Source organism: Gigantopelta aegis, chromosome 10 (assembly GCF_016097555.1).
Source record: "Gigantopelta aegis isolate Gae_Host chromosome 10, Gae_host_genome, whole genome shotgun sequence".
In the NCBI taxonomy this organism is placed as follows: Eukaryota; Metazoa; Mollusca; class Gastropoda; order Neomphalida; family Peltospiridae; genus Gigantopelta; species Gigantopelta aegis.
The window spans coordinates 67,367,296-67,382,244 of record NC_054708.1 but is presented as its reverse complement, the minus strand read 5'-3'; the positions used below and the strand labels follow the sequence as shown (position 1 = coordinate 67,382,244).

The 14,949-nt window shown below is 32.9% G+C and overlaps 1 protein-coding gene across 9 annotated transcripts in view; it reads right to left on the bottom strand.

Annotated features, from left to right (window-relative positions):
• Nucleotides 1-14,949, bottom strand: part of LOC121384380 (nucleolysin TIA-1-like) — a 172,031-nt gene that overhangs the window by 115,078 nt on the left and 42,004 nt on the right. The window lies entirely within an intron of this gene.

Genomic DNA, 14,949 nt, shown 5'->3' with positions numbered 1-14,949 from the left:
ACAATTAATGGGTTATACCAGGAGAATAGTTGTAAGAGCGCTCAGACTAGTAACTAAACAGTTGCATAAGTCATGAGAACAGTAAGTTGGCCAACTTTGTGCTGGCAGTTGGTAGTCTGACCCTAGCATAAAACGATGTACAATTAATTGTGGATGTCCGAAACTGTATGCATTCAATACTGGATTGTGTCTGCAACCATGTACTGCGTAATGAATACGCTTGTGATTGTATGCTTAAAATTGTATGCAATGAACTGTGGCTATGTGAAAAACCCTATGCAGTGAAATATGGATGTGTTTGATAATGTGTAATTATATATATGTATATGTATGCTTTGCAACAGCTGTCAGACACACAATTCCAAACACATACTAATGCTATGTTCAATGTTTTTTGGGGTTTTTTTTTATATATATTTGTGACTGTCAAATTACATCAGATCTATTGAAGAATTCTGGATTAGGGTGGAGTATAAATGTGTGTAATGATTAATACAATAAATTGATAGCCAAATGCTACTGGCAGGGTCAGGTGAGACACGGTGTGATGGATGCACAACGAATCGTCAAGTTTCCTAAGACATTTCAATTTTAGCCTTTAATTTAAAACAAAAACAAAATTGTATTGTTATCAAATTTTTCATCCAGAGAAAGTAGTTTTCACATTTCGCATAATGAATAAATGTAAACATACAAGTACATTAATAACAGAGCAACAGAATTCCGATAACTGTGGTGTTTATTCTCCCGTCGTGCTTACCACATTAATTATTCAAGTAACATGTGCGTGTGAATTGGGACCAGTAATTAATTAGCGATATATCCAACACAATTGCTTCAGTGCGGAAACACACTGCCCATGATGGCTACCACAGGCTATTTCAATTCACATCTGCTGCCAGTTACAGCACAGCACTGCAACAAGAGTGTGTATTTCATAACTAATTTAGGAACTAAATATTCCATTGTATAAGTGACCATCTTCCTAACTCAATAGATGGCTCATCTTTGGCAGTATGTTCTTTGAGCAGCAATTGGCCGGATCAATAAGTCTAGATGTATAATCTTTCTTAATGCCCATCAATTGAACACTTTTCCAAATATTTATCAATAAAGCCAATTTTCACTATCTCAATGCCCTCCAGCTTTAGCTCGAGAAGGCAGAACCAGTAAGTTTTTTGTCCATACTTCTTGTTTAACAATACCACTAGAGCACACTTATTTATTAATAATTGGCTACTGAATGTCAAACATTTGGTATTTTGATTCGTGGTCTCATCTGGAAGAAAACCTGCAACATTAGCAGCAAGCAATCTTTTATATGCACTTTTCCATGGATAGGACAGCACATGTCATAGCCTTTGATGTATCAGACGTAGGGTACTGGTTAGATTGGGGATAGGACAGCACATGTCATAGCCTTTGATGTATCAGACGTAGGGTACTGGTTAGATTGGGGATAGGACAGCACATGTCATAGCCTTTGATGTATCAGACGTAGGGTACTGGTTAGATTGGGGATAGGACAGCACATGTCATAGCCTTTGATGTATCAGACGTAGGGTACTGGTTAGATTGGGGATAGGACAGCACATGTAATAGCCTTTGATGTATCAGACGTAGGGTACTGGTTAGATTGGGGATAGGACAGCACATGTCATAGCCTTTGATGTATCAGACGTAGGGTACTGGTTAGATTGGGGATAGGACAGCACATGTCATAGCCTTTGATGTATCAGATGTAGGGTACTGGTTAGATTGGGGATAGGACAGCACATGTAATAGCCTTTGATGTATCAGACGTAGGGTACTGGTTGGATTGGGGAAAGACAAATCAGAGAATGGGTCCACTGAGATGGTTTGATCCTGCGACCAAAACTCCTCAGGTGAGCACTTTACCGAGTGAGCTAGATCCTGCCACTGTGTATTCACTAATAGGGATTATTATATACAATGAGCGATAAACTGAAGTATTATGAAAACCTAAATAATACAATATATAACCATGCTGTCTCCATCTTTTTTTTTCTTTCTTTTTATGTATGTGTGTGTGCATTTGTCTGTTTTTGTCAGTGTTTCTTCTTTTCATTTTAAAGTTAAACTTTGACCAAACGAAACACTTATTTTTAATTAATATTATTAGTTTTGTTGTTTGTAATAATAGCTGGCAGAATTGTTAGGAATTTTGGGTAGGCAGATAATAAAGATTTTGTAATGTCGACAGATGGATATATGGACCCAAAGACTGGAGAGAGATCAACCATAAAATCCTTATAAAAAGAAAAATCAATTGCAACCAGCAATAAAAGTCTAATATGGGATAAGCTGTCACGGACATGACATGCTGAAATTTTCAGATAAACTTATACATGTACTTGAAAATGATGAGTGGGAAAAAAAATATGAAAAAAATATACTTATCACATAAAATTATTCTTTTTCAAGACAATTTAAAAGGGCAAACTTGTTCTGGGATAATTGCTGTAATAAGCACACATGCACCATAAATGAAATCACCCCCCCCACCCCCAAAATCCCCCTTTCAATAAATAACGTGACACATTTTTTATTCTTATTACGTGGCTTTCCTTTCCGTGCAACACATGGTTTATGAAAAGAAACCTGTTGCCAAAACAATTTAGTCATAATCAAGTAGCAGGAGTCCTTTACATTTAAGGTCATTTATAGAAGGAGCGTTTTAGTTTTCTATTAACATTAAGTAGAAAACTGGTTTCAAAGAAATTTAAACTCCCTAAGTTCAGATGTTTGAATTATGTGTAATGTGTACTTAAAGTAGCAAATGTATATTTTATCTGTTTTAAACAATAGTACTTATATGATGAGATTACCACTTATAGATTTAAAAATGTTTTGAAATTATCTGATCTTTGTTTTGGGAAATATGTCAGTCATCATGCATTTTACAAAAATATCATTATTCACAAATTATCAGTTTGAAAAATGAAATGGTGGAACAAAAAGGGGAATAAATACATTATTTAAAAAAAACCCACTTAACTATGGTTAATATATAGATCAAGTTAAAGTAAACTAATTTTTTATATATACACTAGTCTTAAAAGGCACATTAATCTTCTTGATATAAATGAACCTTTGAAGAAAAAAATATACACAGCATTCAAAGAAACAAGCCAATGTCATCCACCAAAATAAGATTAAAATATATTATTAATACAGGCTTTCTGTCCGTATATATGGATTAAGAATTTTACAACTGGTCTTCAGAGTGGGCCCTATACAAGAGCCGTGGACCCGATTCAATGGTATACGATCCACAAAAAAAAGCCCACAGTGTGGAGATAGAAGACAGAGATTTTCTCATAAGGTTCAAATCCACCTGGAGAACTGCCTATTCATTTCCGGGACAATAGTAACTCTCGCTTGACAGTGCACGGAGTACTAAAAGGACCTGTTCCTTTCACAAAGTCATCGACCGTTTCACACCACCCATAATGGATTAGTTTACCTTCAAATAGTATGACTCACTAAGAATGAAATTCATATTTAAGTATTTTCGCTAAACCTAAACAGAATTAACCTTTGCCGTTACGCACTGCTGTGAAAAATAAAAAATAAGTCAGAAGTGGTTTGAATAACGGTCGCAGAAGGCATTTTAACCAGTATTGAAATATCAGTATTGAAATACAAGTGGTAACATGACCCTAATTCCTTCCCTCCACCCCCAGCAATTATTCTTCCCAACAGACATAATACTTCATGTTTCAAACACACACACAGATATGATACTTAAAAAGGACAAGACTGAAAAAAGCATACAAATTACCCGTAACTGGTGAGAAGGGAAATAAAACAGCAATTTATGAAATGTAGAATTGTGTAATACAATTAATCAAGCTGCCCGTTTTGCATATCCACCAATGGAACAAATTTTGGTTTAGCCAATTTTCAGATAAATAGAGCATTTCCTTGAAAATTATTAAAATATGGTTAATTTAAGGAAACTTTTATTAGCCCAAAGACTAAATGTTGTAGTCATTTAGTGTAAAAAAAATTTTTTTAGCAATTGGTCAGTTTGGCAATGGACATGGTGAACCATTCCTACACCCTATAAAAGTACATACTTTGACACTTTCTGCATGCACAAATACACTGCTTCCATGTATTACTTTTGTAACAGCCTATGGTGTGAAATTCTTTTTCTTCGGTGTTCAGTTTCTTTATGCTCCTTGAATTCAAATTCAAGTACTACAACTATACATTAATGCAGGAGAATTTATTTATTTTAGTTTATTATATATATATATATTTTGTTTTTTGTTTTTTTGAGTGGGGAATGGAGTTGGGCAGTGGGGAAAACCTGGCTCCCCAAAGCATTTTTTATTTACTAAAACTTATTTCTTACAAGCTGACTAACAGGCATACTGCGACACAAATATTTTAATTTACTGATTGCTGTCACAAATATTTCATTACTAGATTAATATGACTTCAATGGCTTGAGTGACCTCACAGGATACTTCACTGACAGCATGATTAATTAATGACCAACAATTCAGTGTTCTAGTCGGCATACTGAAATAATATTATACCTTACACTTAATTATCTCTTCATAAATTATTAGAGAGCAACACCTCCCTTTCTAATGGCCATGCTCATTACTCATCCCATAAAAATGAAACACGACTTTTCCTACATTAATAATTAACTGACATTCACAAATGCTAATGTCAGAAAGATTTGTATACTGTTATCCATTAGCTTTCATAATTTATTGTTAGGATTAATATTTGCTAATGGAGGAAAAAGAAAATCATGTCATACTTGTATATAAATATTATTATTCTAACCTACAATATATTATTACCAGTGTATTATTATTATTTTTATTTTTTTACATTAAAATGACTACTGTAGCACAAACATCACGAGTCATATTTTATTAATAACTAGATAATTGCATCTTTTTCCACTAGACCATGCCATTACACTAAATACATGTGCATTTTACTCTTTATAAAACCACAAAACCAGTTATTTGCTAATGCTATTTTTCCCTTAGTGATGTCGTGGAAGATAATTTATCACATTCCTGGGTTTTTTAAACACAACAATGATTGAATGAGCTTACAAAATTTGAAACTAACTATGAATTTTAAACTCATATTTTCCAATTATTTCTGTTTACAATTTTTGTTTTTAGTTCAATCAGTTTGCTTGGTTTTATTTTAAATATCAGTGTTTAGCAATGATATAGTGCATCTTGTAGGCATACTACTAATATTTGTCCAATGTTATAAGAAATTAAGTTATTGGTTTTGTTACCTTTATAAAATTTGGTTTCTTTTAACTTGAAAAACTATTTTTACCAGTGGATCTATCATTAGACTATTAGTTTTTATTAAACATCTATCAGATATGTATATACCTTTATAGTGACTTAAATAATAATAATAATAATAAAGATTATACATCATAACTGACAAGGAAAAGTTGATTTAAAAAAGAATCAACTAGATGAAAGGGATGAGGAAACTGAACATTATATAATAACAAAGTGATTGTTTAAACAATATATCATGAATTTAAATTGATTGCACTACAAAAAAACTTTTGTTTGTTAGTACAAAGATGTTGAGAGTTCTTTGATTAGAACAAATTTCCTATTAACTCAGTCGCTGAACATGACAGTTACTAATCTATAGTCCGTCCCATCCTCCAATAAAAATGTTTTTGGTAAATAATTTCAGTTTTGTTTGACGTAAGAAGAAAAGCAAGTGTTTTGGAAATAACAAAACAAATTCTATTTTTGTGTCCAATTTAGTAAACAATCGGCTCAGAAATAAATAACTTGTATTAAATTTCATAGCATGAAAAAAGGTGTTCCCTGTGGGATGGACTATAAGAGCCTATTGTTCAACATTTGTAATCTGCTTTTCGGTCTTCACCAGGAAAGGTGAATGATCACACTTGCTCCCCTCAATTGTGGTCTGGAAAGTTATAGGAGAATGGAAATTTATCGACTTACAACAAAAATATTTATAAATGTTATTTCAAACTTCATGTGATAACTCGCCTGGGCACCATTTCAGGACAGTGATCTTCAGCTCGCCTGATTTTGTTTATGGTAAAAGATTGATCCATATTTCACATCAGTGCAAGACCGTAATTAAAACGCTGCAACAATTGAGATATTCATGCACACAGCTTTATCGTCATTGGCAAAGTATGTATGCACAACTACAGTTAGCACATTGTGACACATGCATGCGTGAAATCTATGATGGTAATTTGGTAATTATATCATTGTTAGAGATGAAACCAGATGTCAGCATATGCTATTATTTCCGAATAACAATTATGATTCTTGGATTTATTCTCCACCACACATCCACAAAACAGCTTAACACGTATATAATTATTGGTTGGAATGAGAAATAACCCAAATGCATGGTCCACAAAGATGAAGAGTTTCAAATGAACTGCATCTTGCCATGAGAAAATGTCATGAAAGAGAATGAGTACAAAGATAGAGCAAAGAACTTTTTTTTAATATCTTGATTAGCAAACTTCTGCATAACATTTTAGTATTGTTTATTACACTGCAGTCGAAGAGATGCGCATGATTTATTATTGGGTAAACCACAATGTGAATTATGTCTTTAGCGAGGTATTGACCTCCAATCAGTTGATTCAAAGTGCCATTCTATATGACTCTGCATATATTTTATTAGCCTTAATATGGTTATACAGGGCTCACTCTGGAACACAGTTTGGTTTAGTTAATTTTCAGTTATATAGAGAATTTCCTTGAAAATTATTAAAATGTGGTTAATTTAAGGAATATTTTTGTAGCCAAAGATTAAATGTTGCAGACACTTTGCATAAAAAAATAAGCAGCTGGCTAATTTGGCAATGGACAGGGTGAGTTCTGGTTATAGTAGTGTTTGTGTTAATTTCATTGAGAAATGTGTGCTGTAGAAATGAAAAGCTTCATTGATAAAAAAGTTAAATCTGACGACCACCATTTCAGATCATTTTGGAAAGTGGCGTCATCTTCCCTGTTTTAATTTAAGCTCTGTGCATCTTCATGTCTCATCGAGATATGCTGGAAGTACTTGTCAGATTCTGTATCAATGTGTATTCTAATGAACAGAATACTGTATTCCCTCCTTTAAAAGAACAGTTATACTACAACTGTACATCGCCCGCTTTCGTACATGATATGCAATTGAAAACACACTCATAATATAAACGGTTTCTCAACCAACTCATTTAGTTTTCTGTATGTAACACATGTGATATAAATGGTCTCTCACATAGCTTGTTTAATATTTTTTTATGTAACAATCTCTGAAACTTGCAAAGTGAATCACGATGCAATACTTAACAAAATGTCCCCTACAGTCATGTCGGTGTAAGTACTTACACATGACTCAGTGAGAATTTCATAACTGAATTCAAACCCCCATTGAAATTCACTATTTAAATTATTTCTTTCTTTGGTTAGATTTTAACCTTCTGGGTGTATATATATATATATATATATATATATATATATATATATATATATATATATACACCGTATATCTTCGCCTATAAGTCGAATTTTTTTCACCCAAAAATTATTTTACAACTTGGGGGGTCGACTTATAAGAGGGTAAAAAAATTTCACCAAAAAATATTACTGTTTTGGGGATTATTTTACAAGTTTTATTGTTGAAGTATGCCATGTATTTATACTCAAATATGTTAATTTGACACATTTATTTTTTATAACCTTTTTTTTTTGGCATTAGAACGGTTTTGGTTATGCGAAAAGTCGTACGATCTCACTCACATGCCAAGACAACAGTCCACTTAGTTAAATTAACAGTCATCACTAATAGTAAAAATGTAAACAATACTAACTACCTGTTGCCTGAGTTTATTTTGAAATCTGGTCACTGGCATTAATGGTTGTTCAAACAATGTTTTTGGCGGTGATTAACTTCATGAATATTACTGAGCTTTCCCTTAAAATAGACTGATCTCTGCAGTTCACTATCTAGAGCAATAGGGACACACATCATTTGGTACAAAAACCAGTGTACTTTCCAGAGTTATCCTCCTTACATGTATTAATATGGCGGCAAAACGTGATACTTTCAGTTTTATCGTAGTGATCTGTTGTCAGTGTTTATAAATAAAGTTGTTGTCTGTGCACAAAACCATCTGTACAGTACTATACAGTAACAGTCAAACAGCTTTCACTCTCTACTAAGGGAATATTTCGTTCTGATGCTATGTAATAATGATAGTTTGATTGGAATAGTCTGATTATATTGCGATGTACAAAACGTGAAAACCGAAGTTTGTAAAATAATTTTCTTTTGTTCAAATATTATTGTTCTCATGTGCTGAAAATAAGAAATATTTCAATATTTATAAGTAGTTTTTCATGGGTCGACTTATAAACGGGTCAATAAAAAAATACGTTTTCAGGGCTTGAAATTAGGGACTCGACTTATAGCCGAGATCGACTTACAGGCGAAGATATACGGTATATACATACACACACACCATACTGATGAAAAATATTCATTTAACCACTCCTACCAACTAACATACTATGGTACAATCATTATATATCTATATGGCACTTCCATCTTTCAAAACAAAATATTGGATTTCTCCATAGCCAGCAGACACTTTTCCTGAATAAAATGAATCCCTCATCAAGTGTTTAATCCTTAGAGAAATGACACTGAAGCCATAAAGGCATCTATTGTTGTTCAAACATTAATTCTTAATAGCAATGCTTCATTTGACAGATAGAGTATAGGAAGCAAATATTTAGGACAAGCCGTGAACATCAATAGCTGAATCGAGTGGGGAGAAGGAAAAACTGCGACATACATTATACACCCGTGTGTATAACGGTTGAGAGAACTGTGTGAAGGAAACAAAAGTGCATGCATGCTGGGATATTATCTTTACTTTCAATAGAGACAATAACCACCATGGCAACAAGCCAAAACAGAAACACTAGTTTCTAGTTTTCACATGCAAACTACTGTTAACATTGTATTATTGTCACGAACATGCTCGTACAGCCACCGTCTAGCACATAGTAAGAGCTTACGGATACATACGCTACCAGAAATATTAGACAGTGTCACGGTACTCGGTATGCAATCCTACATAAGTAATGTGGTTACCAAACACAAAATTCATAATTAATGTATACAGATGTTTAACTGTTCAATTAAATCAAATGTGAATTTATTTAAAGAATATCTCAAGTTCCAGTTTACTGAAATTTTACGATAGGTTGCATTTCATATCTGAAACAATGAATTACAATTTACTTAAATATTTTTAATAAATAGTAAGTTACCACCTATTTAAATTCTTATTTTAGTTAAATTATTAAACAGATTTAAACTAGGTGATTACCTAAAACATACAAATACATTATACACACCCTATATTGCGACAATATAGCACAAATGAAAAGTATAACTTTCGAGGTTCTTTTTATACAAATTTCAGTTACCTTCAACATAAAATACTGAAACAAATAAAATCATAAATAGTTCTAGACAAGTACTTAAATATATATATATATTTATGAAAAATATGACAATGTTGCTGCAGTCCTTTAAGTTAATGATAATATTGTATTAGATATCTGATCGAATACTGGTGAAGCCTGTGAACCAAATCATGAAGTTGTGTTGACCTCATTGCAGATAGAAATATTTTATACAAAACATCAATAACCTATTGTGTAAAAGATTGTGAGGAAATGAGATAACACAATCAATTAACCATTACAATACCAAGCTTTTCATAGCCTGCTCGTGCAAACAGTCAGTGCAAACACGGAAATGGAATTATGAAAGTAACCATAGATTTTCAATAACGAGATAAAAATTGTATTTTGAGAATTTGCATGAAGACTAATAGAGGACAAGAAAAGCAGCGATTCCTCTTGTTTCCATTGAGAGCACTGATAGGTCTTAAATCTCTGTAATGTAGGGCCTGCATGCCTCTATTTACATACTCCACGAGTCGGCTATAACACTTTTTATTGCCACTATTCAATGGTTCTTTTCAGTAATGATCTCTATGCAGTCTAAGAAATTTGGATACGACCAACAGAGTAAAGTGAGCCGAGGTAATGGTCGTTTCAAAAATGATCAAATTTAATCATGTGGAACTGCAATGGGGTTTTTAATATTCATTTTAACCACAGAACCAGGATCAAACAATTTCAATTTATATACATTTTAAAATATTTTTTTGAAGCAAACCCATCAGGTATAATAACAAAATATATCTATATAAAATCTGATTCAGCCTTTAAACATTTATTTGTATCAAAAGTATGGCTTTTTAGAGTAGACGACAAATAAATAATAAAATAGTCCATAACCATCTTATACCAACAAAACAGTCTGCTTCTTTTAAAAAATTTACAAATGCTCTAATTTTACAATTTAATAACACTTTTTTTTTTAAACAAAAATACATTAGTGTTTTAATTTTACAAATAAATATAATTTGTCACATTTCATTTACTTGTGGTAGAATGCGACTTCCCCCTGGACTAAGCAAGGTCTGTGCAATCCCCGGAATAGCTCTATTAAATTCAATTCTGCTTGTCAACTGAAAATTGTACAGCATTGCAAGGAATAAATTTGAATAAATCTTGTCAAGCACAAGGAAATGAATTATTACTGAACTATCTGCCTCAATTCACCAGACTTTACAAACCGCAGACATTAAAAGCAGACATGTATATGCTTAGTAACAACATGGTGTACATATCAAACATTGGTAAATAAATGCCGATCGATGCTGCGTTGCGTGATGATATGCATAAAGTTGAACAATTACTGCAATGTATTTTTATATCCACACCAATGTAAAACTCAAATGGATATTTTCATATATGAGACATCAAAATAGGCAATAACAGAATACTTGTACAGGTTGTCAGTATTTGGCAATGTTTACTGTACCTAGTTGACTTTGTTTTTGTTAACTTATAATTATTATCCACTGCATAATGGGAAGGAAATATTTTATTTAACATGGCACTCAACACATTTTATTTACGGTTATATGGCGTCAAACATATGGTTACGGATAACACAGATATTGAGAGAGGAAACCCGCTGTCACCACTTCATGGGCTACTCTTTTCAATTAGCAGCAAGGGATCGTTTATAGGCATCATCTCACACAGGGTAGTACATACCACAGCCTTTGATATGCCAGTCTTGGTGCACTGGCTAGAATTTCATAATGGGATTCAAATTGCACTTTTATAAATTTATGAATTAATGAACTTGCATTCCATTTGTTTAAGGTTTTTCTTAGAATGTTGCTGCTTCAAATAGTGCCCATCAATATTTCTTTTACATCACTGCAAGCATACTAGAAATGGTCAATTAAAAAACCCAAACAAAACAAACAAAACATGACCAACATTTTCAACAATTTCCGTGTGAGAATTTAGGTACAACTTCAAATAACATAAAGATGATCATAAACAAAGTACCAAATGTCCTTGCCTTCAATGACACGTTGTAACCGCCTCATAATGTGAAAACATTCAATTTATTTTTATGTTTGGTATGCAGCCATAAGGCAGGCCTATAGCGGTCCACTGGACATAAAGCATTATCAATCACAGACAGCCAGGAAGAAAAAAAATGACACAATGATGACCAAGCTACTGACATTTGCATTTCAACCACTATTAAACCAGACCTGTGAAACAAAAACAATTACAGAATCCTCGCAATAGCTAATCTGACCTTCAGCAAGAACAAAAGTTGGCTTCTTAATGCAGCAAGCCCTAACGCAGAACTGAAAAAAAGTATAACAGACTTCCCTCTTCCTAGAAGAATGTGGAGAAGTTTGATTTAAAAACGTAGGTGAAGTGAACATTAATCGGTGCATTTGTAATGTTTTGTTATGTTTTGTGTTCATTTGGAAACGTTCTGAAATATACACATGGTTTAAATTGTAATGTTTAGTCATCAACTACTTTTGCTTTCAGTAATAGAATTTAAATAAACCAATTGAATATTTTCTTTAACAAGAATTCCATAGAATTAGATGTCTAGCCTACCATAAACCTTTTTGATGCACCGTGATGAACATCAATAGGTACAACTATAAACCAAGTTTGATTGACCTAGGATTTATACTATGAGAGAAAATGATGCAAAAGTTGATGCCGCCCCCACCATCGAAAAGTAATACCTATTATCCTGCCTTTTCACTTTGTAAAGACGAGACAAAAAATTGATAGCATCAAGTAGCCAATAATTAAGGTTGATGATGGGTCACTGAGTACACCATCATATTGGTTTCGTATACAGTAATTATAACACATCCAACTAATTTTTTGTATCATATATTTAACAAATGGTACCATTTATTTTTTTATGATTTTTCAAAAACCCCTTAAAGTGAATATTTTGTCTAAAATTATGAAAAGTAAAAACATACTGACATGTAAACAGCGTTGTCGGCTCAATACAGAACTAAGATTTTGACAGGGGTCATGGTAACTAGACCAGGTGTTTTTTTGTTAGTATGGCAAAGCATAGTAATATAATTCTACTTTTGAAATCGGATTAGGTCTAAAATATTATGGCAACATCGACTTCTCACTACTGTTAATAACTCATTAACTTTGAGCCAACTTTTGGTAAAACCCCACAATTATGACAGCTGAGTTAATGAAGGAATAACTGTTCAACGACACCACAGCACAAAAAATACATTGGCTATTGGGTGTCAAACTATGATTAATGCAAAACAGTAAAGATTAGGGCCTGATGCAGATTTATGTCACACACTCACCGATTCTAGAGAATACAAGGTGACTTAATACAACTGTCCCCTCATCAGATCTGGCTGTACTTACATTCTTATTTTGCAGCTGATATAAACAAAACCTACTTGATAAAAGACTCTGTCTAGTGGATAATAAAAAAACAGTAATACAGTGCACAACCCATTATTTGGACAGGCGATGTTTTTTCTTCTTTTTTTTCACCAATCATTCTAAAACAAAAATCATCCAACAACCATCAAATCTAATCACTCACTATTTTTAACATTGGGGTTTTTTTTAAGCAAAAAGAAAGAGAACGTTCTTTGTGAATGACCCGATCAATTAAGTTTTATGTTATACGTTCACCTATGACAAGACAGAAATGTTATTTTTAGACAATTCGGACAGTAAATGTAATCAGTTAAGATAATATTGTGCAAAGCGAATTTTTATTATAGCACTGGAATTGACCATTAAATACCGCACAATAACCGACAAACATTTGAGCACGTCCACCATATAATATCTCCACTAGGGGAAGTCGCACTGAATACCACACAGAGATATAATCAGCACTAACTGTGCAAGACCCCAAACAAGAATGGTCCTGATTACTTATGTAAGTATTTCTATGGCAGCCATGAACAAAATATCATTTTCTATGAAGTGGTACATTCTGGGCATAACTGCACTGAACACTTAAATCCGCGATGATAATTAACACAAATCAGAAAGCTGTCATGAACATTGACAAACTTAATACGATTTCATAGCATTCTTTATCCGTGCCTCTTCCATGATCAGATAGTATTGGCTTTACGCCTTAATAAATTCAATTCCTCAATAACCAGACAACAAGAAAACACGGGAGGAATATAAAACTGCAAACACTATAACTGCATCCAATTTAGTTCTACTGCTCAATATACAGTTTGGTTCGGAGAGAACCCAGATAATACCAGCACGTCTTAATATTCAGGTTTCTAAAAACAGCTTGCCAGCTATAATGAATTGTGAACAACATCAGTTTGTTAAATAGTTTTATTATAGTGATTTTCTTTATTATTATTTTTTAAAGACGTGCAGATACTCCACACATTCAAAATGAGATATTTGGACACATACATATGCAGATTAAAACTGAGATGTATTCTTAACACACACAAGACAAATACACACAATAAACAGGAGATGCATCCACAGAATCACTCATTTAAAATTTGGTTTATTCATGTATTACACATTCACCTGTAACATATATAATCAAAATGTAGCGTATTCGTGTACAAGTATACACAACCAAAATACACATAATTGAACAAAGTGTGGTGTATCCATACACAACTACTAGTAATCAAAATGTGGACTTTTTCTATACATAAACACACACAAATCAAAATGTGGTGTATCCATACATAAATACACATGATCAAAATGTAGTGCATCTTTACACAAATTCACAATCAAAATGTGTTATATCCATACAATTGGCGTACATGGAATCAAAATGTGGTGTATCCATATACATTGAAGGACACATAATTAAAATGTGGTATTATCCAAACAGTTACACATAATTATTTGGTGTATCCATAGACAAACACATAATCAAAATGTGGTGTATCTGTCCGCAACTACATGTAATGACACAATCGTTCACACAAATTATCCAACAGGCTTATAACTATTTCATACTGATATAAAATTCAAAAACTTGTTCCATTTCTAAAGCTACAAACATTTTTTTAAATGAAAAGCATTTCCAATGTGAAACGATTCCCAGCATTTACCAGTTTACCCACAGTGATATTAACCGACTCGACCAGCAGACTGGTAAATATTCAAAATGTCATCCATCAGAAATAATCTATACCTGTACATGTACGCAATGCACACAAGCCAATATCACACACATCACTTCCAGACATTTGTGCGGTGCATAGTGATTTCACGGCAATGGATGAATTAAATAAAATTTCTTCAATCCATAACAAAACCGGATGAGCCATGTCAATACTGAAGCAATATCAAAGTTAAAAAAAACACAAAAAAACCCACACCCACACACACACACCATAGAACCAAATTAGATAAAAGTGAATAAAACAACTTCCTACAGACATACGTA